Raw genomic sequence first — 22,180 nt, 5'->3', positions numbered from 1 at the left:
GTCACCATGCACTACATCACAAGTAAAAGTGTGTAAAACTTGTTTTATAATGGTGGCCCCTTTCCCTTTATCAAACACAAAATCGAGAAATTAAAAAGAAGAAAATTCGTCTTAGGCCCACTGACATTTTTTTCTGCCCTCTCTTTTCCCTATTATTCCCTTTAGCGCCTGTTCACATGGCCAGGTATATTTACCTAACTGAAGGAACTGTTTGGGTTACTTGGAAATGTGAGATGGTGTCTGACTGTGGACAGAGTACAGTTTTAAAAAACCAGTGCCTCTTTTCTCCTGCGGAATTTTCAGTGTTTGCACTGTAAAATGGTCTGTCTGTTAAATGGTCTTCTCTGCTAGGGAATCTTTTGAAACTCAGACCGAGATTACAAAGAAAGGCTGCATGAATATTCCATAAGGGGCAGAGGTTCCTAAGAGAGTGGATGGCAGGTGCTTCATTGTAAAACATTGATTTTCCTCTGCAGACGGAGTCGGCATGTCATTGCCAACAGCTGAGGCAGTTCCTGGAATGGAAGTCTAACTAGGGATGCAGCAGAGTGGGGTGGGGCACACGTGGCTGTGAAGTGGTCTGCTCTTCCTTAGGTCTTCATTGTTCCCTGGAGAGCTCCGACCCTGTGCAGAAGGGAATCAGAGCTCAATGAGGCCAGCAGCAAAGCCCTGGAAGCATTCTGTGAGCAGGGCTGAGGAGGCTCTGCCTCCATCGCAGCATTTTCCATCTGCATATGCTTATTTCTAAGCTGTAGCTTACTAAGGAGAGATGCATTTCTTAAAAGAGCTCAGGGAACTGAATGTAAACCAACAATTAAATGCTAAGCCCTGGCCAGGTGTGGTGGCTTACACCTATAATCTCAGCACTTTGGGAGACCAAGGAGGGAGGATCATGAGGTCAGGAGTTCGAGACCAGCCTGACCAACATGGTGAAACCCTGTCTCTACTAAAAATACAAAAATTCGCTGGGCATGGTGGCAGGCGCCTGTAATCCCAGCTACTCGGGAGGCTGAGGCAGGAGAATCACTTGAACCCAGGAGGTGGAAGTTGCAGTGAGCTGAGATTGCGCCACTGCACTTCAGCCTGGGTGACAGAGCGAGACTCTGTCTCAAAAACAAAACAAAACAAAAAACAAACATAAAAGCTAAGCCCCCCAACAATCTGAATTGACCCCTCCTCTCAGCCAAAAGTACTTCAAAGTTAACCTGAAAAACTAGTTTAGCCATGATGGGGGAGTTAGATATACCTTATTATACCCTCTTCCCTTTTGGAATTCAGGCCAACTGACCAGCATCAACATTAAAACAGATCTTAAGACTGATAGGGCCAGGTGCAGTGGCTCATGCCTGTAATCCAGGCCCTTTAGGAGGCCAAGGTGGGCAAATCACCTCAGGTCAGAATTTCAAGACCAGCCTGGCCAACATGGTGAAACCCTGTCTCTACTAAAAATACAAAAAATTAACCAGGCATGGTGGTGCATGCCTGTAGTTCCAGCTACTTGGGAGACTGAGGCAGGAGAATCGCTGGAACCCAGGAGGCAGAGGTTGCAGTGAGCTGAGATCGTGCCCCTGCACTCCACCTGGACAACACAATGAGACCCTGTCTAAAAAAAAAAAGAAAAGAAAAAGAAAAAGAAAAAGAAAAGACTGATACAACAGACTCTCTCTCTCTGAAGCCTGTTACCTGGAGGCTTCATCTACATGATAAAAACTTGGTCTCGACAACCCTTATTCTAACCCAGACATTCCTTTCTTGCTTGCTTGCTTGTTTGCTTTTTTTTTTTTTTTTTTTTTTTTCTTTTTTGACAGGGTCTTACCTGTCAAAGGTAAGGCTTTGAGCACAGGCTGGAGCACAGTGGCACACAATCATGGCTCATGCTTGAGCCTCGACCTCCAGGCTCAAGCAGTCCTCCCACTTCAGCCTCCTGAGCAGCTGGGACCACAGGCATGTGCCACCATGGCTGGCTAATTTTTCTACTTTTTTTTGGTAGAGATGGGATCTCACCATGTTGCCCAAGCTGATCTTGAACTTCTGGGCTAAAGTAATTTGCCAACCTCAACTTCCCAATGTGCTAGGATTACAGAAGCAAGCCACTGCCCCAGAGCCAGACCAGACATTCCTTTCTGTCAGAATAATCTTTGAACCTGCCTATGACCTGAAATCCCAACCCCACCTGCTTACAGTTGTCCCGCCTTTCTAGACTGAACCAATGTACACCTTACATGTATTGACTGATGCCTCGTGCCTCAAGAAAAGAAAAATAAGAACGTGATCATGACTTCTGTTCCTTTACCATGCTATTCTAGCCCTGAACAATCATCTGAAGTCAACCCGCATCGCATGAGAGAAGTGGGATCCTTTGACTAATGGAAGTCTCTGACCCCAGAGTCCTTCTTTAAAGCATTCTTCTTCAGGGCTTTTCAAAGACCTGGGTGTGTTTCTGTTTCTCCATCTCCCCTCTCTTTAAGTCCCATCTTCCTCACAATATTTTCAACTACGTTATCCCACGTTTTATTTCAACTCTTATCCCCTGCTCTTTCCTTCAAAGTACTTCTTTAATTTTATTTAAATAGGAAAACCTTCTCCCACCTCCCTCTAAAGAAACAGTGGAAGACAAAACTTCCATCTCCTCCAATAACATATGCTGCTTGTGGTCTGCAAAAGAAGAAAAGTTCTTCTGCAGTTCGATCTATTTGCACATTTCTCTCCTTTGTTGAAAAAATGTATATACCAATGGCAGATTTTGGTCAAGTGGCTTCCTAGAGAGAGGCTTTTATAAGCAGCTATTTAATAAACCTTTCACATTTCACCAAAAGAAGGCTAGGTGTTCGTGTGCTTGTGTGTGTGTGTGTGTGTGTGTGTGTGTGTGTGTGTGTGTGTGTGTGTGTGTCTTTAAGTAGAAGTATCGTACATGCCAGGAGTTAAAGAGAGTCACACCCTTATGCTAGGGCAGGAGTTAAAGTATCCTGGTGGTATCTCCATCAGCCAAGGGCTCTTTACTGGTGTGCCTTAAAACACAATATGACAGCCAACAGTGGACAATAACACAAGGAAAGCCCTTGACACAGAACTGCTTCCCCAGGGCTGATGTTCCTGGGAATTTCTCACTTCAGGTCCTGTGAATATCACCCATGCTGCCTATGTCAAGGTGTCTGCCTCAATTCTTTCTTTGAGGACGTGGAGAAGCAGGTGCCCCTGCAGACACCAAAGAAAAGGTGTCTGAGAAAAGGTGTCTGAGATAGCCAGCAAACAGCCGTCCCCAGTCACCTTCCAGGAGGGATCCCTGTGATGGCATAAAACAGACCAGCATTTTTTTACCTTCTTCACTTGACCTGTCGAGTATTTGCCCTGGCCTGGGGAGAAGGTGAGAAGCTGTTTTCTGGACTGCGCCTCGGGGCTGAGGACACAGATAAGCCCCAGGGACAGGTCTGCCGCCTTCATTGGCTTCAAGGGAGGTCCTGGAGCACCTGCTGCTGGTGGGTTAGGGCTGAGACGATCTGGGTGGGGTGGCCCAGAGGGTACCTGCGGCAGTCTGGTGCACCAGTCCCGTGCCTCCAGGATGCTCCAACTACTTTGTTTACAGATGGGAGATATTTTTATTCCAGCCCTCCAATTAGAGATAATTTTCTCTTCACACAAATTACACCATGGAGTGTTTACTTCCTGGCGGCACCAGTGAGAGACCGGGGCCTCCGCTCTTTTCCCTCCTCTGCTACTGAGATCTCGCACCTTACACAGAGTCCCGGACGGGGTCAACCCTCCATTTCAGGGCTTTGGAACGGGGGAAGCTCTTCCAACGCGTTTGACAGGGTAATTTATGTGGCTCAGAGCTTTCCAGGATGGGAAGGATACTTTTTAGTGGTGGCCACTGCAGAGGTTCTGGATACCCTATTCCAGGACTGGAAATGCGGGGACATAATTCAATTTCCCAGGTTTCTAATGTGAAGAGGGTTATTCCACAGGAAACCTTTTCCCAGAAATTATTCAAGACCACGCCCCTTGAGCAAGCAGATAAAAGCTCTGGATAAGACTCTATAGTTAAGGACGGGTGTGGTGGCTCACGCTTGTAATCCCAGCACTTTGGGAGGCTGAGGCAGGCGGATCACGAAGTCAGGAGATCGAGACCATCCTGGCTAACACAGTGAAATCCCGTTTCTACTAAAAATACAAAAAAATTAGCTGAGTGTGGTGGCGGGCGCCTGTAGTCCCAGGTACTCAGGAGGCTGAGGCAGAAGAATGGTGTGAACCTGGGAGGCGGAGCTTGCAGTGAGCCAAGATCGCACCACCGCACTCCAGCCTGGGCGACAAAGCGAGACTTGGTCTCAAAAACAAAACAAAACAAAAAAACACTCTATAGTTTGTCTTTAATGCCATGAAATTATATTCCCACGAAATTTAGGATCAGGAAGAATGGATGTATTTGGTCTTCTTGGGTGATTCTCAGAATCCTGAAAGCACTCAAGACACTCAGTGGAGACCTGCTCCAGTGGGGATGGCCACGCAGCCCATGAAGGACAGAGAACTTGAATCCTGCATCCCCAAAGGGCACCTATGCTTCTGCAACCATTACACTCAGAGGTCACACCTTAGTCCATTTATCTTCCAGGCAATATATTGTTTTCCAGCCGGGCATTGTTCCCTAGGTTGCACTGCCCCTGTGCCCCAGGCCTACCACCAGTTGCTGCCCAGGACAGAAAACAGGAAGGAAATAGGAAACTCTGCTGAGTTTGGAGGTACAAGATTCTCCTTGTGCACTCCCCACAGGGAAGCGGTGGCCACCCCCACTGCCACTGGCCTAATATCAGCTCCCTCATTTTTCATCTGGATTGTTAAAATGATCCATAGGTATACCTTCCTGTATCTTTTCAAAATTGCAACTAGGACCTAGGACAACAAGAGGTGCTCAGTAAGTATCTTTGCAATGAATGAAAATAAGACTCCTGGGCCCTGCAGAACTAACATCTGCTCACATTGTTCTGCTTAAAATTCTTAGCACCTTCAAAATATAGTTAACACCCTTTAGTACAGCAGTCCCCAACGTTTTTGGCACCAGGAACTCGTTTTGTGGGAGACAAGTTTTCCACGGAAGGGTTGGGTGGGGTGGTGTTTCCGGATGAAACTGTTTCACCTCAGATCACCAGGCTGATTAGTTAGCTTCTCACAAGGAGCGTGCAACTTAGGTCCCTCCTCGCAGAAGGGTTTGTGCTCCTGTGAGACTAATGCTGATCTGACAGGAGGCAGAGCTCAGGCGGTAACGCTCTCCTTCCCACCCCTCACCTCCTGCTGTGTGGCCCAGTTCCTAACCGCTACCCATCCACGGCCTGGGGATTGGGGACCCCTGCCTTAGTATAACCAAAGAAGGAGTGGATGAAAAAACACACCCTATGTTCATGAGCATCACAACTTCAGCATCTCATACCACTCCTCATCCACTGCCCTGAATCTAGCTCCACTGAGTTAGCTGTGGTTCTTAAAACCTGCCAGGTTATTCGGAGCCATCGCAGTTGCCTATGCAGTCCTTGCTGCCTGTATTACCCTCCCCGTCAGCCTGGTGTCGCTGAAAAGAGTCAAACTCTGTAAAACATTTGAAGAGATTTATCCCGAGCCAAATATAAGTTACCATTGGTCCGTGACGCAGCCCGTAGGAGATCCTGAGAACAGGTGCCCAAGGTGGTCAGGCACAGCTTGGTTTTAGACATTTTAGGGAGACAGGAGACATCAATCAATACATGTAAGATGTCCATTGGTTTGATCTAGAAAGGCAGGACAACTGGGGGATTCCAGGTCATGGGTAGATAGGAGACAAAAGGCTGCATTATTTTGGGTCTTTGATCAGCCTTTCACTGAAATCACAACTTACATGTGAGAGAGGGGTAGAGGAATAGTCGTGTATGCCTTAGTCCAGCTCAGTGAATCTGCATTTTTACATAAACAATAGGGCAGAAGAAGCAAACAGATATGCATTTGTCTCAGGTGAGCAGAGGGATGAATTTCTATCCTGTGTCTGTGAAGATAAGCTATCAATTTACATGGCCAAGGTAAAATTCAATAGAACTATTTTTAGAGTAAAGATCTTGAGGCCCACAAGGAATTTCCTTGTGGGCAGATTGTGAGGGAGGTACGTACCTTTAATAACTTCATAGCTATTTATTTAGGACTAAAATAGGAGGCAGGCTTGCCTGACACAGTTCCCAGCTTGACTTCTCAGCTTAATGATGTCGGGGTCCCAAGAGTTATTTTCCTTTCACACTAGTCAGTTTCCTAACACCACTGTGTCCTCTTGGAACCCCTTCCAGCATCATATCCTCATGGTAGAACTTCCTGGCCCCAAAGTCCCCTCCAGGATGGTTTAGGTGGCCCTCCTGTGTGCTTCTGTAACACTGTGGGTGCATCTGTCTCATACTCCATTGCATTGGATTGTAATGCCATATTTTCTCTGTGGTTCTAGTTCAGACTTCCAAAGTCTAATGCTGTGTTCAATCTCCTCCTTTGCTAATATGTATGTTTGAGGCTATAATCCTTTCTAAGTACTGCAGTAGCTACATCCCACAATTTGTAATATACACTGTCTTCAATGTCACTAGGTCCCAAGTATTTCATAATTTCATTTGCCATCTCTACTTGACCACTTATCATTTAGAAGTCTGTTTATAAGTTTCTCAATATATGGAGGCTGGACTTGTGTTGCCATCATAGACTGCCTTGGTCAGAGAACAAGGTCTATATAAAATCAATGCTTTTGTATTTGTTGAGCCTGACATTATGGCTTAGTAATGGTTAATTGTTTTAAATGTACCATGTGTGTATTCTCTAATGTTAGGGCTTAGAGTTCTAAGTACGTATCTATTCAGTTCAATTTCTTTATTACGCTACTCAAAACTTTACTACCTTTGCTTACTTTTTTTTTTTGATTCAGCTATCAATTCCTGGAAAAGGTTTGTTAAATATCACCCTATGATTATGGATTTCTCAGTATCTCAGTATAATTCTGTCAAGGCGCTTTTTATTCTTCACCATGCGGCATGCCGGTTTGGGAAAGTCATACCACACTGGCGACGTGACGAAGCACATGCCCTCCCCCTGCCCAAGGGTTCCACCCTCTTCCTTTCTCCTTATCCCTCAGGCTCAACCCGCAAAATGCCCCTCTGGCCTGAGAGCATCTCGTTTCATTCCCAAGCTTCCTGAAGCCTTAGCTCCTCTCCCAAATAGGCCTATAACATTTTCTTCCAAACAAACATGGTCCTCTCGACTGAATCTACGACAAACACAATGCTCCCCATCACGCTGTGGCTTCCTAATTAGGGAAAAGGAGTCAGGCTAGCATGACCAGGAGAAAGCAGAGATAGAGGAAGTAGATAAGCTATAGATCTGCCTTCCCTTATGGTCCGGAACATATAGACAAAGAGAGGAAGGAGATAAGTTATAGGTCTGCCTTTCTTTACGGCCCAGGACGTGCAGCCCTCCTGAGCAGATAAGGTTCAGAACTCACAGGCTTCCTGCTCGTCACCAAATGCCTCAATTTGTCAGACACCTCAGCTGACAGAAGAATGCAGGTTAGCTCACTGCCTCCTTGGCGTTATCAATTCGCCCAACAACCACCCTATAAAAATCCCTGGCTAGCCTTCGTCTCTTCGCTGTCAGCTTCTCTCCTGCTGGTTCCGCCCACTGCTCCCCGGCAACATACAATGTACTTTCCTGCTTTCTTCTTTATTTTCTTTTTTTTCCTTTTTTTTTTTTGATATGGGATTTTGCTCTTGCTGCCCAGGCTAGAGTGTAATGGCACGACCTCGGCTCACTGCAACATCCACCTCCCGAGTTCAAGCGATTCTCCTTCCTCAGCCTCCTGAGTAGCTGGAATTACAGGCATGGCATGCACCACCATGCCCAGATAATTTTGTATTTTTAGTAGAGACGGGGTTTCACCATGTTGGTCAGGCTGGTCTCGAACTCCCAACCTCAGGTGATCCACCCGCCTTGGCCTCCCAAATGCTGGGATTACAGGCGTGAGCCACCGAGCCCAGCCGTACTTTCTTACTTTCTCTAATTAATCTGTCCTTCTTTATCTACAACTCTCTTGGTAAATTCTTTTTGTTGTTGTTGTTTATCTTTTTTTGTTGTTGTTAAAGAGGAGGCTTCACCATCTTGGCCAGGGTGGTCTTGAACTCCTGACCTCAGGTGATCCACCCGCCTCGGCCTCCCAAAGTGCTGGGATTACAAGCGTGAGCCACCATGTCCGCCCTTGGTAAATTCTTTTACCCCTCACCGCTGGCCAAGATACTCGTGGCTTACCACGACACATATCATGTCAGAGTTATGGTTTCCACATCATATCTTCCAATTGGACCTCCAGTTCAGGAAGGGCCTCATCTCAGGCATCCCGGGGGGTGTACCACACAGTGTTGTTCAAGAAACATATTAGAATGCTAAGAAAAACACACAAGTGTCATAAGGGCATGCAATGTAGAATCACCTATAAAGCATTTTGAGAATAAAAGAACATCTTCATGCTTAGAATAATTGAGAAAGTTTTCTTCCTGAAGATGGGGAAATACTTGGAGTAACTCTTGATAATCACCTAATGCTATTTAACTGTTCATCTAGCAAACATTATGCTGTGTTTGTGCTAGGAACTCAGTACCAGCACCAGAGATAGCTTGGACACCATTTTTTTTTGTTTTTGTTTGTTTGTTTGTTTTTGTTTTGTTTTGTTTTTAATGTTTTGTTTTGTTTTTCCCCTCAAAGAACCCATGTTCCCATGGAAGAGATGGGAAGAAAAATTAGTATTTTTTCTTGGGGATCCAGGAAACCTCACAATGATGGAGTCTGTCATACTACCACATTGCACAGAGAAATTCTGAATAAGAGGGCAGAAAAATTAAAATGCACATGGAGCTTGAAACAGAGAAATAAATCTCCAAATCACCAACACAGGAAGGAATTCAAAGCCAAAATAAATTTGCAAGTCAGAGCCACGATAGTATGAGGAGGAGGAGGAGGTCCTAGAAAGAGCTGGGGGAGCAGAAACAACATCCACTGGGTGGGTCAGAGAGAACCTAGGGCCCATTCGAAGCAGGACTTTGGAACCGACACCCTGCTCCCTCGGGGGAAGGTGGCCAGGAAAAAACTCCATCCATCAGTTTCTGCCCTAGGTTCTGGGTGAGAAGAAAAACCACTTCCTGTGGGAAACTCAAGTCTCAACCAGATATGGTAGCTCACACCTGTAATCCTAGCACTTTGGGAGGCCGAGGTGGGAGGATCACTTGAGGTCAGGAGTTTGAGACCCTCCTGGCCAACATGGCAAAACCCCATCTCTACTAAAAATACAGAAATTAGCCGGGCATGGTGGTGGGTGCCTGTAATACCAGTTACTGAGAAGGCCGAGGCAGGAGACTCGCTTGAACCCAGTAGGCAGAGGTTCCCGTGAGCCAAGATCATGCCACTGCACTCCAGCCTGGGCGACAGAGTCTCCAGGCCTGCATCACATGCTGGTGTTGGGTGTGAACTTACACCGTCTCCCATGGTGTGGAAGTCCCCAAGCCCAGAAATTAATGTAAAACCTGTGGTCACACTGGGGAAACCTCTAGATGAACCAGTTGAAGCAGAGGTACAACTGTTCCTAGCATGTCTCAGAACATCAATGACCCCCACAGAATGGAACAATCTCTGATGAAGACGAGTTAACAGGTAACAAACCACAGGGAAATTGTGCACCACAGGCGGGAGCCAGTGTATCTACCCGACAGGTGGGAGCCAGCATATCTATGTGACAGGTGGGAGCCAGTAGATCTACGTAACAGGTGGGAGCACTGCACCTTCCAAACCCTGAGATAACAGAAGGATCCAAAAGAGATAATAAGATAAGTGGACTTGAAAAGTACAGAGAGATAAAAGGACTAGCAAACACAGAGATATAAAAAGCACACCTGGAAAGAACAGGCAGATGAGAAAAAGACAAACATAGGAAAACCAAAACCAAAACCCAAAACCTCTCAACAGAAGAATCAAACAGTAGCCTAAGAGAAAACTTGTGAAGTAGAAGATGGATCTTAGAAAAGTATCTGGGATGAGCCACAGGGTATGAAACAGAAAATAGAAATAGAAAAAAAATGTTGGCCGGGTGCAGTGGCTCATGCCTGTTATCCCTGTACTTTGGGTGGCTTAGGTGGGTGGATCATCTGAGGTCAGGAGTTCGAGACCAGCCTGACCAACCTAGTGAAATCCTCGTCTCTACTGAAAATACAAAAATTGTCTGGGCATGGTGGAGGGCACCTGTAATCCCAGCTACTTGGGAGGCTAAGGCAGGAGAATTGCTTGAACTCAGGAGGCGGATGTTGCAGTGAGCCGAGATCAGGCCACTACACCCCAGCCTGGGTAACAGAGTGAGACTCCATCTAAAAAAAAAAAAGATTTTAAGAGATGTGCACTATAGAAACATGTTGTAGTGGAATAAAATCAAAACATGGGTCTAAAGGCAGTAATTGAAGAAGGAATGCCTCAGAATTTGCCAGAATTGGTGAAAGACATGAGTTCTTTTGTTTTTTGTTTTGTTTTGTGTGTGGTTTTTTTTTTTTTTTTTTTTTTTTTTTTTTGAGATGGAGTCTTGCTCTGTCGCCCAGGCTGAAGCGCAGTGGTGCAATCTCGGCTCACTGCAAGCTCCGCCTCCCGGGTTCAAGCCGTTCTCCTGCCTCAGCCTCCCAAGTAGCTGGGACTACAGGGGCCTGCCACCACGCCTGGCTAATTTTTTGTATTTTGTTAGTAGAGATGGGGTTTCACAGTGTTCGCCAGGATGGTCTCAATCTCCTGACCTCATGATCCACCCGCCTCGGCCTCCGAAAGTGCTGGGATTACAGGTTTGAGCCACTGCGCCTAGCCAAGACACGAGTTCTTAGTTTGAAGAAGCTATCCTAAGTAGGATACCCCAGGATAAAGAGATATCTCATTTTGTTTTGTCACACCTAGCCACATGGGTCTTTCCTAGACATAACACAGTGAAAGACAGAACTCAAAGACTAAGAGAAAAATCTCAAGGTTAGTGACCGTCAAAAGACAGCTATTTGCTAGAAAACAACAATAGAAGCTGGAACAAAATGAAATAATTGCTTCAAAGTGCTAAGGTAAAAAAGAAGTCAGTCCAGGTTTCTGTATCAGCTAAGTGATGATTCAAGAGTAAAGGGAAAAAATTTGAGAGAGTTTATCACCTCTTTACTTGTTGAGAAAAATACTAATGAATGATTTAAAAGAAAAGCTTAAGTTAAAAAAAGCAAATCTGCACCCAGAGGAAGCAATGGGATGAAAGAGCAACGATGAGCAAAAAATGTAGGAAGCAGATGAACATATGTAAGTCAATATCGACTCTGCAAGACGAAGAGAGTAATACCTATCTGGGAGGGTTAAAAAGACTAAAATACTGGACAATGATAACAGGAACCGCTAGGGTTAGAAGAAATTCAGAGTATTGAAAGGTCAGTAAAGGATAATTAAGCTTAAACTTTCAAAATTAAAGGGTATATTTTAGAAATGAAATATATGACTTCCAGATCGTATGGTAGGTGGACGGGTATCTGCCATGGAGCCTTGATACTCATGCTAAGTTATTTTGAATGCTTTACATGGGAGATGGAGCATTATGGAAGGTTTTGTTTTTTCTTTTCTTTTCTTTTTTTATTTTTTTGAGACAGAGTCTTGCTCTGTCACCAGCCTGGAGTGCAATGGCGCCATCTCAGTTCGCTGCAACCTCCGCCTCCTCGGTTCAAGCGATTCTCCTGCTTCAGCCTCCCTAGTAGCTGGGACTACAGACATGTGTCACCACGCCTGGCTAATTTTTTGTATGTTAGTAGAGACGGGGTTCCACCATGTTAGCCGAGATGGTCTCGATCTCCTGACCTCGTGATCCGCCCACCTCAGCCTCCCAAAGTGCTGGGATTACAGGCGTGAGCCCCAGTGCCCGGCCATGGAAGGCTTTCTAACACGGGAGGGCATGGCACAGAGCAAGTCCCATCCCACTTTATACTCCCCTGACCCACCCTGGCCAGAATTCAATGATGTGTTCTGTGTTCTATCGCTGAAATAGCACCTATCACTGTGTACGTTCTATATGAACACAGGCGTATAGCATGCCACTGTCTTGCTGCTGGACTGTGAACTCCTAAAGGGGAGAAACATTTTACAAATCGAAGTTGATGACCTGTCAGTAGAGTAGAGAGGGTCTGAGAGCACTTGCTTTACGTTTGTAGCAGACCCTGCCACCACTCTGTCTCTTCTGTTTCCTTTTTTTTTTCTGAGACAGAGTCGCACTCCGTCGCTCAGGCTGGAGTACAGTGGCACCATCTCAGCCCACCACAACCTCCACCTCCCGGGTTCAAGCGATTCCCCTGCCTCAACCTCCTGAGTAGCTGGGATTACAGGCGCCCGCCACTATGCCCAGCTAATTTTTGAATTTTTAGTAGAGACAGGGTTTCAACATGTTGGCCAGGCTGGTGTTGAATTCCTGACCTCGTGATCCACCTGCCTCGGACTCCCAAAGTGCTGGGATTATAGGTGTGAGCCACCATGCCCAGCCTTCTGCTGCCCCCCTCTTTTTTTTTTTTTTTTTTTTTTTTGGAGACTGTCATCCAGGCTGGAGTGCAGTGGCGCAATCTTACCTCACTGCAACCTCCGCCTCCCGGGTTCAAGCAATTCTCTTGCTTCAGCCTCCTGAGTAGCTGGGATTATAGGTGTGTGCCACCATGCCTGGCTAATTTTTGTATTTTTAGTACAGATGGGGTTTCACCATGTTGGCCACGCTGGTCTCGAACTCCTGACCTCAGGTGATCCACCTGCCTCAGCCTCCCAAAGTGCTGAGATTATAGGCGTGAGTCACCATGCCCAGCCTGTTTCCTTTGATTCTAAAGACCTGCACCCACAGCTCTCTTCAGAGGACTGCCTGGGGTTACCAGAGCTACCTCTCCATCATGCTCAGGGAACTGCAAATGCCTGGCAATTTCTGCCCCCTTGCAATATCTATGGAAACACAGCTCCCTGGGTTCCAGTTGGGACAAACTGAGAAGTAATTGTCCCAGAGTTCCCCTGCAGGGTCGGCTGAGGCTAGGATGGGTCTGAAATGGCACTCTTGTTTGGCTTCTTTCCCTTCCCTGCTTCCCACACGCCTCTGTTACTTCCCACAGGAGCAATTTGTTCCTCACAAACCCTCTCCCGGTCGACTTTGCACCTCACCTAAGACAAAGCCCAGCAAAGCGCAGCAAGTCATCAATTACAAAGCACTCATTAAGTGCTCATTGGACACCTGGCCCCACACTAGTCACTCTCAGAAATTCATCTCCTCTCCCTGCTCTCTTCCCCTCCCCCTCTTCATCTTTTTATGTCTCCCTAAGCCAGGAGCAGCGAGTTAGCTTCCAGTTTCCACCCACTAGGCTGGAAGTGAGGACAGCCAGACGTTGCTATCGAGTAGAAGTCCTTGATTAAATCCTTTCCCTTCTCTTGGATTTGTGTTCCTGGTTTTCGTTGTTGTTGTTGTTTGTTTGTTTGTTTTGAGACAGGGTCTCGCTTTGTCACCCAGGCTGGGGTGCAGAGGCGCAATGACAGCTCACTGCAGCCTCAACCTCCTGGGCTCCAGCAATCCTCCTACCTCAGCCTCTTCAGAGCTGAGACTACAGGTGTGTGTCACAATGACTGGCTAATTAAAAATTTTTTTAATAAAGATGAGGTCTCACTGTGTTGTCCAAGCTGGTCTCCAACTCCCAGGCCCAAGCAATTGTCCCATCTCAGCCTCCCAAGTAACTGGGAGTACAAACACACGCCACCACTCCCAGCTTCCTAAGTTTTTTTTTTTTTTTTTTTTTTTTTTGAGATGGAGTTCCCTTGTTGCCCAGGCTGGAGTGCAGTGGTACGATCTCGGCTCACTACAATCTCCACCTCCGGGGTTCAAGCGATTCTCCTGCTTCAGCCTCTCGAGTAGCTGGAACTACAGGCACGCGCCACCACACTCTGCTAATTTTGTATTTTTAGTAGACACGGGGTTTCACCATGTTGGCCAGGCTGGTCTCGAACACCTGACCTCAGGTGATCCGCCCGCCTTGGCCTCCCAAAGTGCTGGAATTACAGGCTGAGCCACTGTGCCTGGCAGTTTTTAATGGGAATGATATCATATATTCTCCTTCTATCACAAGTTTTCTGTGACTATTTAAAGCAAACAACATACCCATGGATTTTGGAAAAAGGAAGAGCTTGTGGCATGTGCTTCCACAGGATCCAGTCGCCTGAAGGACTTAGAGAAAGCTTTCCAGCCACTCCCCTCCCCTCCTCTGGGCCACAGCACCCACTGCAGCAGGCGGGGGTGGCCAGCCCTGCCAGGCTGGGGGAAGCCTTGGGCCTAAGGAGGCTGCCTGGTTCCCTCGCAGTGTCTGGAAAGTATTAATAACTGTGGCAGGAGGATTAGCCATATGCCACGTAATTCCTGTTAATCGGGATTGGGGGGAGCTTGTGCTTGTAAGTAACAGATGAGCTGAGCTGCCCTCCCGGCCTTCGGTGCCTTCCTGCAGTGGCGGGGCTCTGGACAGGTCTGGGGCTTCCCGCCTGCCTGCCCTCTTTCCTTCCACCTGCAAGCTCTCTGCTCTGGGCCCCTTTCTCTCTGTGTACTTCCCAGATTTTATCCCCTGCCTCTCGCTGTTTATTCTTCTTCCCATTCTTCCGCTTCTAAGTTAGAGATTCCTTATTTCTACCCCTTTGCTCCTGCTGTCTGACTCTGTACATGTTCTCAATTGCTTACTTCCACCTAGATATCTGTCCTCGTCCCCTTCCTGCCTCTCCCTCCCTTTTACCCACACGCACTGACCCACACACTCCTAAGTTCTCTTTCTGGCATCAGTGAAAACTCTGACTGTTGGTTGCCCTGCGAAGGCCAAGTTCAATGTTCTCAGGCAATCCTTTCCACTCTGCCCGAGCCGAGCCTCTCCCGGGTGTGTTCTCCTCACACTTTCCTGCCCTCACAGAGAATTCCCAATCCTCTTCTCCGGGATTGTTTGCCCTCGCAGCTGGGAAGGGGCCTGACTCTGAGAAGCTGCTCTCCGCCCTCCTCCTCCACCCCCGTCTCCAGGCAAAGCCCAGAACAGCACACACAGGCAGGAAACAAACTTCCCTCGCGGGGGCAAATGGCACGGCCCCCAGCCACGTGGAATTGTTATCCCTGCCTCTGTGTCGCACTGTGTCTGTCCTCCTGGCCTCTGTGTGCGTAGGTGGGAAGGGGAACCTACCTTTCCGAGTGGAGAAATACACATGACTGTCTGAGGGACCCTCTCTGGAGGAGACACACAGGATTGCAGTGGTTCTGTGTGTGAGAGACGTTGCTGAGATGAAGATGGATCTGTGCGCATCGGTGTGTCAGAGGCATCTGAACCACAGCAACTCCATCTTGAATGGGGCCTTGGTAAAAAAAAAAAAAAAAAAAGGCTGAGACTTGCTGGGCTGCACTCCCATAGGTTAGGCATTCTAAGTCACAGGATGAGATAGGAGGTTGGCACAACATACAGGTGGTAAAGGCCTTGCTGATAAAACAGGTTTCAGAAAAGAAGGCGGCCCAAACCCACCAAAACCAAGATGGCAAAGAGAATGACCTCTGGTCTTCCTCACAGCTGCACTCCCACCAGCGCCATGACAGTTTACAAATGCCACGGCAACGTCAGGAAGTTAGCCTATATGGTCTAAAAAGGGGAGGCACGAATAATCCACCTGTTGTTTAGCATATCATCAAGAAATAACCATAAAAATGGGCAACCAGCAGCCCTCAGAGCTGCTCTACCTATGGAGCAACCATTCGTTTATTCCTTTCCTTTCTTAATAAATTTGCTTTCACTTTATGGACTTGCCCCGAATTCTTTCTTGAGTGAGATCCAAGAATCCTCTCTTGGCGTCTGGATTGGGACCCCTCTCCAGTAACACATGCATAGACGTGCTTAGGATCAGCATTTTGCAGAAAGCTGTTGAGGTGTCTCTGGAAAGGTCAATGGTAGAATTCTGTTTTTCACTATTTATTTATTTATTGAGAGACGGAGTCTGGCTCTGTTGCCCAGGCTGGACTGCAGTGGTGCCATCTCGGCTCACTGCAACCTCTGCTCCCGGGTTCACGCCATTCTCCTGCCTCAGCCTCCCCAGTAGCTGGGACTACAGGCGCCGTCACCACGCCCGGCTAATTTTTTTTGTATTTTTAGTAGAGATGGGGTTTCACTGTGTTAGCCAGGATGGTCTTGAACTCCTGACCTTGTGATCCGCCCTCCTTGGCCTCCCAAAGTGCTGGATTTACAGGCGTGAGCCACCGTGCCCAGCTCACTTTTTATTTTTTTGAGACAGGGTCTTACTCCGTTGCCCAGGCTGGAAAGCAGCGGCGTGATCTTGGCTCACTGCAGCCCTGACCTCCCGGGCTCAAGTGATCCTTCCACCTCAGCCTCCTGAGTAGTTGGGACTACAGGTGATGCCATCACCCCAGACGATTTTTTTTTTGGGTATTTTTTGTAGAGATGGGGTTTTGCCACGTTGCTCAGGCCAGTCTTGAACTACTATGCTGCCTCGGCTTCCCAAAGTGTTGGGATTGCAGACGTCAGCCACTGTGCCTGGCCAGGAATGTATATTTAGTAAGTATGGACTGTGGTGGGAACATTTTTGATGTGTACGGTCTATGTGTAGGGAAGGTTTTGGATAAGAGCAGAAAGGAAGCTCTCCTGTGCTTATATTTTTTATTGATACATGATAATATTTTGATACATTTGATATTTTGATACATGTGATATTTTGATACACGGATACAATGTGTAATCATCAATGTCCTGTGCTTCTTAGAAGCATTCAAACCTCCAGGCATGGCGGCTGTTGTCTGTAATCCCAGCACTTTGGGAAGCTGAGACGGGAGGATCGCTTGGGTCCTGAAGTTTAAGACCAGCCTGGGTAATAGAGGGACCTTGTCTCTACCAAAAAAAAAAAAGGGAAAAAAAAAAGCATTCCAACCGTCTGGTAGGACGGGCTCTTAAAACATTCAATTCCAGGCCGGCTTCAAATGTCCAGGATGTATCTTCCCTCCAGAGATTAGCTTTGTTTCCAAGAGCTCATTAGACTAAGAAAAAAAGCATCTTTGACCCTGCTGGCCAGTCTCTGCACCTCAAGGACAAGTGCGCTCGCACGCGTGCACGTCCTCCTGTGGCCAGGCTCTCCACCTGCGCGCGGCTGCTCCCTCTCCCAGCCTCCAGGCTCTCCACCTGCACGCGGCTGCTCCCTCTCCCAGCCTCCAGGCTCTCCACCTGCGCGCGGCTGCTCCCTCTCCCAGCCTCCAGGCTCTCCACCTGCGCGCGGCTGCTCCCTCTCCCAGCCTCCAGGCTCTCCACCTGCGCGCGGCTGCTCCCTCTCCCAGCCTCCAGGCTCTCCACCTGCGCGGCTGCTCCCTCTCCCAGCCTCGGGATGGGATCTCAGAGCAGGGTCCAGCTGCAGGGGCCTTCAGGTGCCCCGGGGCCTCTCTTGGTCACAGAGGTCTTACAAGGAGAGAGGAGAGCAAAGAGTGAAACCCATGTCTGTGCGTCTTCCCATGTTCCAGGCGTCCATGGACAAGCCCTGAGACGCACCCTTCTCGGGAGAGACCAGCCAGCCCGCGCCGCCTCCTGCCCACCCCGCGTGGCCGCCACGGGGCGTGTCCCCTTCCCGCCCGGGGTGCACCGTTTCCCAGCCTCACTGCGCCACCGTGTGGCGGCCTCTCACTGTTGCAGCTCCTTCTTCCTCCCCCGCCCTCCCCAAACCAGCACGCTTAGCTTTTCACGGCAATTTTGTGTACATATCCCAGTATATATATATACCCTCTGTCGTCCAGGCTGGAGTGCAATGGCACGATCACGACTCACTGGAGCCTCCACCTCCCTCACTCACGTGATCCTCCTGCTTCAATCTCCGGAGTAGCTGGGACCCCAGGCATGTGCCACTATGCCCAGCTAATTTTTAAATTTTTTGGTACAGATAGTGTCTTGCTGTGTTGCCCGGGTTGGTCTCGAACTCCTGACCTCAAGAGATCCTCTCTCCTCGGCCTCCCAAAGCGCTAGGATTACAGGCAGCATCCCAGTATTTCAAGAACTTGAAGTCTTAAGCAGAGATACCCAGATGGACGTAAGGCCTGAACTGGGCATGTACAGAAAGCAATAAAGGGTTAAGACTGAAAGCCGTAGGTTAGTGTATTTGGGTGGAGATGAGGAAGAAGAAAGAACAGCTGTAAGAATTCCAAATATTTCAAACTGGGCTGGTTAGGAGCCAGGGTGAGAACCTAGTTCAGTCGGTGAGGTGGATTTTGCTGCCCTCTTCAAAAGAGTTTTTAAAAATATAGATTAATTGTGTTTTAGAGACAGGATGTCGCTCTGTCACCCAGGCTGAGTGCAATGTCACAACCATAGCCCACTGCAGCCTGAACTCCTGGGCACATGCAATCTGTCTTCCTCAGCCTCTCAAGTAACTGGGACCACAGGTGTGTGCCACCACTGCCAGCTAATTTTTAAAATTTTTTGTAGGGATGAGGTCTCACTATGTTGCTCTGGCTGGTCTCAAACTTCTGGGCTCAAGCGATCTTCCTGCTTCAGCCTCGAAGTACTGGGATTACAAGTGTGAGCCACCTTGTCTGGCCATGTACTTATCCAAAAAAAAAAGAAAAGAAAAATGCAAAAGCCAGAGTAGAACAGCCTGGATTGTTAGCCTGGGGTCTCCTTGCTTTGCATCCAGAGACCCCCTGGGGAGGGGAAGTGTTAGCCACAGGGCTCCTCCAGTAGGGAGGGGCCAAAGCCTCACAAGGGGAAAGTGCCATCTATCTGTCACCGTGCAAGGAGCGCTGCAGTTCGTGTCGGAAGTCCTGCTCTTCTCCTCACTCCAGGGCCTGGCTTTAAATTTCCGAGAAACTGCAGGGCCTGGCTTTAAATTTCAGAGCTGTCCTAAGGCGTTGCCTGTGTTCAAGCTGTGTCTGCCCTGACTGCCTGTTGTGTACCTTGGTGAGAATGGTGTATTCTTCTTCCCCCAGATATCACTGGTTCTTACACTTTGCTGGTAGCATGGCTTTTGCTTAGAATGCCCTTCTCTCTCCCTCTGTGCCTTTAAATCCTAGCCATCCTCAAGGCGAACTCAAATTTCTTCCACGGGGCTTTTGCAAATCTTCGCAGCTAGGAACTTCCCCTCACCCTCTCTGAAACCCTCCCTGGGACTCCACGGATCCTTCATTTAGGAGCATTATCTGGTGCTTTGAGGTATATTCTGGTTTTTTCATACCTAGTAGGTATTTTGGGGTCCATGTGATATTGTGATCCATGTGTATAATGTGTAATGATTAAGTCAGGGCACTTGGGACGGCCATCCCTCAACACGTATCTTTTCTTTCTGTTGGGAGCATAGAGTATTCTAGTCATGTGTACCTTTACTGTATGTCCCTCACCAGGCATTAAACTCTACGTGTGGACACTACGTTAGATTCATCATCATGCAGTATGCCTAACACTACGCTTTGGCCTTACTGAGTGATGAGCAGACCTCTCATTGATTGAAAAGGAATTTCCTTATTTTTCATAACTCGACTTAAATATAATTTTTTCCAGGCTGGGCGCAGTGGCTCATGCCTGTCATCCCGGCACTTTGGGAAGCTGAGGTGGGCAGATCAGTTGAGGCCAGGAGTTCGAGATCCACCTGGTCAACACAGCAAAACCCCATCTCAACTAAAAATACAAAAATTAGCTAGGCGTGGTGGTGTGTGCCTGTAGTCCCAGCTACTCAGGAGGCTGAGGCATGAGAATAGCGTGAACCCAGGAGGCAGAGGTTGCAGTGAGCCGAGATTGCGCCACTGCACTCCAGCCCAACTCCGTCTCAAAAAATATATGTATTTTTATATAATACATATTTATATATTTTACATTTTAATTTTTATAATATATTTTATATACTTACTTATAATACATTTTTATATTTATTACATACATATACATATATATATAATATCTCCCAGTAAGTCTCCATGAATTCCCCCCACTACCCCAAGGTGGGGGTGACATGCCCTCTCAGTGCTTCTAGAACATGCACTCTTCCTACCACAGTGCCTGTCATACTTATTCCAACGCCTTGTCACTTGCTTTCTCACCCACTGGATGACAAGCGCCTTGCGGAAACAGTATGTCTGTGGGGCCTCCAGAGCCTGTGTTGCACATGGCAGATTGTAGGAACCCAGTGACTATCTGATGAACAAATAGAGAAATGAATCCATGTGTAGATGCATGGAAGCAGGGAAGGGGAGAGGGGCTAAAGATGACCTTTAAGATTGCCTTAAGCTCTAGGATTTTATGATTATAGAGCTTTGAACTCTTTTTTTGGGGAAAGTAGTCCAAGCTATTTGGAAAACAATACAGTGATCATTGTAGAGTCAGGTGGCAATTTTTCTTCCAACGGACACTGTTTGCTTCCAGAGGGGGTGGGGGTCTGCTCCTCCCATTCTATGGGGAGTTGCATGTTCCCTGGGCTGAGCATGGCCCAGCACTTGGCAAGATCTCTGGGGCGTTCATTTTTGTCACCCAGCCCTGGTAGGAGGGTGGATGGGTGGGAGGGGAACTGTTTTGGGAAAGAGTGCTGGGGAGTGTTTGTGTGTGTGATGAGTCAGGGCCCGGAGCTGGGAGCCTTCCTCTCTGCTGGCTCTCTGTGGGGGTAGTTCTCACCAGTCACCGGGAGGGTAGAGGATCACCAACTGTCTTCGGAAAGTTTGGAAAGTTTTCTTAGTCATTACGCCAAGTCAGCTGGAGCTTTATGTAACGGGGACAAGCAGAGGTATGATGGCGTCAGAACGGCTGCTCCTCTTTCGGCAGCAGCTCTCATCCATCCCCTCCTAACTGCCAGGGCAGTGACCGGCCCTACATGTAGGATGTGGCATTTGGGGGCTAAGGGTCCCTGCTGTAGATGTCTGATTCCCGCTGGGAAAGATTTGGGTTGTCTCAGAGAAGCCCTCGGGAAGGGCTCAGTACACTCTCGGGGGTGCTCCACCCTCCTTTTGTTCTTCGACATCACGTGGGGGGTGAGAATCAACCCAGGCTCCCCAGCACTCGGGACTCTGGTGCCTGAGCCGGAGTCTCAGAAGCCCCGCTTCCCTGGCTACAGTCCCCGCTCCGGTGCTGCTGGCCGAGGCAGCCCATCTCTACTCTCTTATCTCCTCGCTCTCCAGACACTGGGAGATGCATCATCGGGTTTCCTGTCTCTGACACTGAAGTCAATTTGCCTATCACAATTTGAGTTCTGTCAATGACAGCTCCAGATAAGGCCTGAAATGATATATGTGTGTGGACACGCGTTCGTTCGCGCGTGTAAACGGAAAGAGATACAAAGAGAAGGAAGGATGGGAAAGGAGAGGTTTAGGGTCTGGGAGGAGCAAGGATGATGGTGACTCACTTGGCTGAGGAGACCAGGGCCACTGAGAAGAAACAGCAACGCCCCGAGGTCTGTGGAGAGTTGTGGGGCCTTCCACAGGCCTCTTCCAGGCAGCCGAAGGTATCTTAGAGAAGCTGGGGCTTGTCCTCCTTTGTTGCTTGCAGGGAGGAAAGTACCCCAGGTCCAAGAACTGCTGGGGCCGGAAGCTTTGGAAAAGCTGAGAAGGAGCATTGTTTTGGTTGGGAAGCAGAGCGCTAAGGAGTAGCATGGCTGCAGCATCACACCGGATGACTTCCCAGAACAAGAAAGAACAGATGCAGTTGAGAAATTAAGGTAAGAAATGAGGATATATTTCCTGACAGTGAGGAGGGCTGCCTGACCCAGTGGCCCCAAAAGAGAGTTTCGGAATCAGGCCTCTAGTCATCGAGCACAGACTGAACAGCAGGAGGGAGAGCTTCACAAGGAGAGGTCGGCAGGGCAGGACTAACTGGTGGTTCTGCGACCTTCCAGCCCCACGTTACAACTCTGGTCCTTCCTCCATGTCAGGAAGTTGTGCGGACACCAGAGGCCTCCTGGAGGCCAGAGGGAGAAACCAGAAGGGAGGACCACAGAGGGCGCTTGAGATGGAGTGGGACCAGAGCAAGCGGGGCAGGGACGCGAGGATGTTTGGGAGAGAGGCTGGAGAGTTTCATACCGGGGCTGGTTTCAGATCCATCTCCGGATGGGTGGGGACAAAGGTGGTGGGAGAGGTGAAGAAAGCAAGATGAGACATAGGGGC

General features: G+C 48.2%; 1 protein-coding gene across 4 annotated transcripts in view; it reads right to left on the bottom strand.

Moving 5' to 3' along the window:
* The window catches only part of JAM3 (junctional adhesion molecule 3), a 110,378-nt gene that overhangs the window by 74,270 nt on the left and 13,928 nt on the right, over window positions 1-22,180 (bottom strand). For all 4 annotated transcript variants that reach the window (XM_074015677.1, XM_074015678.1, XM_074015676.1 and 1 more), the window contains one exon: window positions 15,249-15,417. The gene's annotated coding sequence lies outside the window, so the exon portion shown is untranslated. The remainder of the gene's footprint in view (window positions 1-15,248; window positions 15,418-22,180) is intronic.

Source organism: Macaca fascicularis, chromosome 14 (assembly GCF_037993035.2).
Source record: "Macaca fascicularis isolate 582-1 chromosome 14, T2T-MFA8v1.1".
Classification (NCBI taxonomy): domain Eukaryota; kingdom Metazoa; phylum Chordata; class Mammalia; order Primates; family Cercopithecidae; genus Macaca; species Macaca fascicularis.
This window is presented reverse-complemented; position numbering and strand designations above follow the sequence as displayed.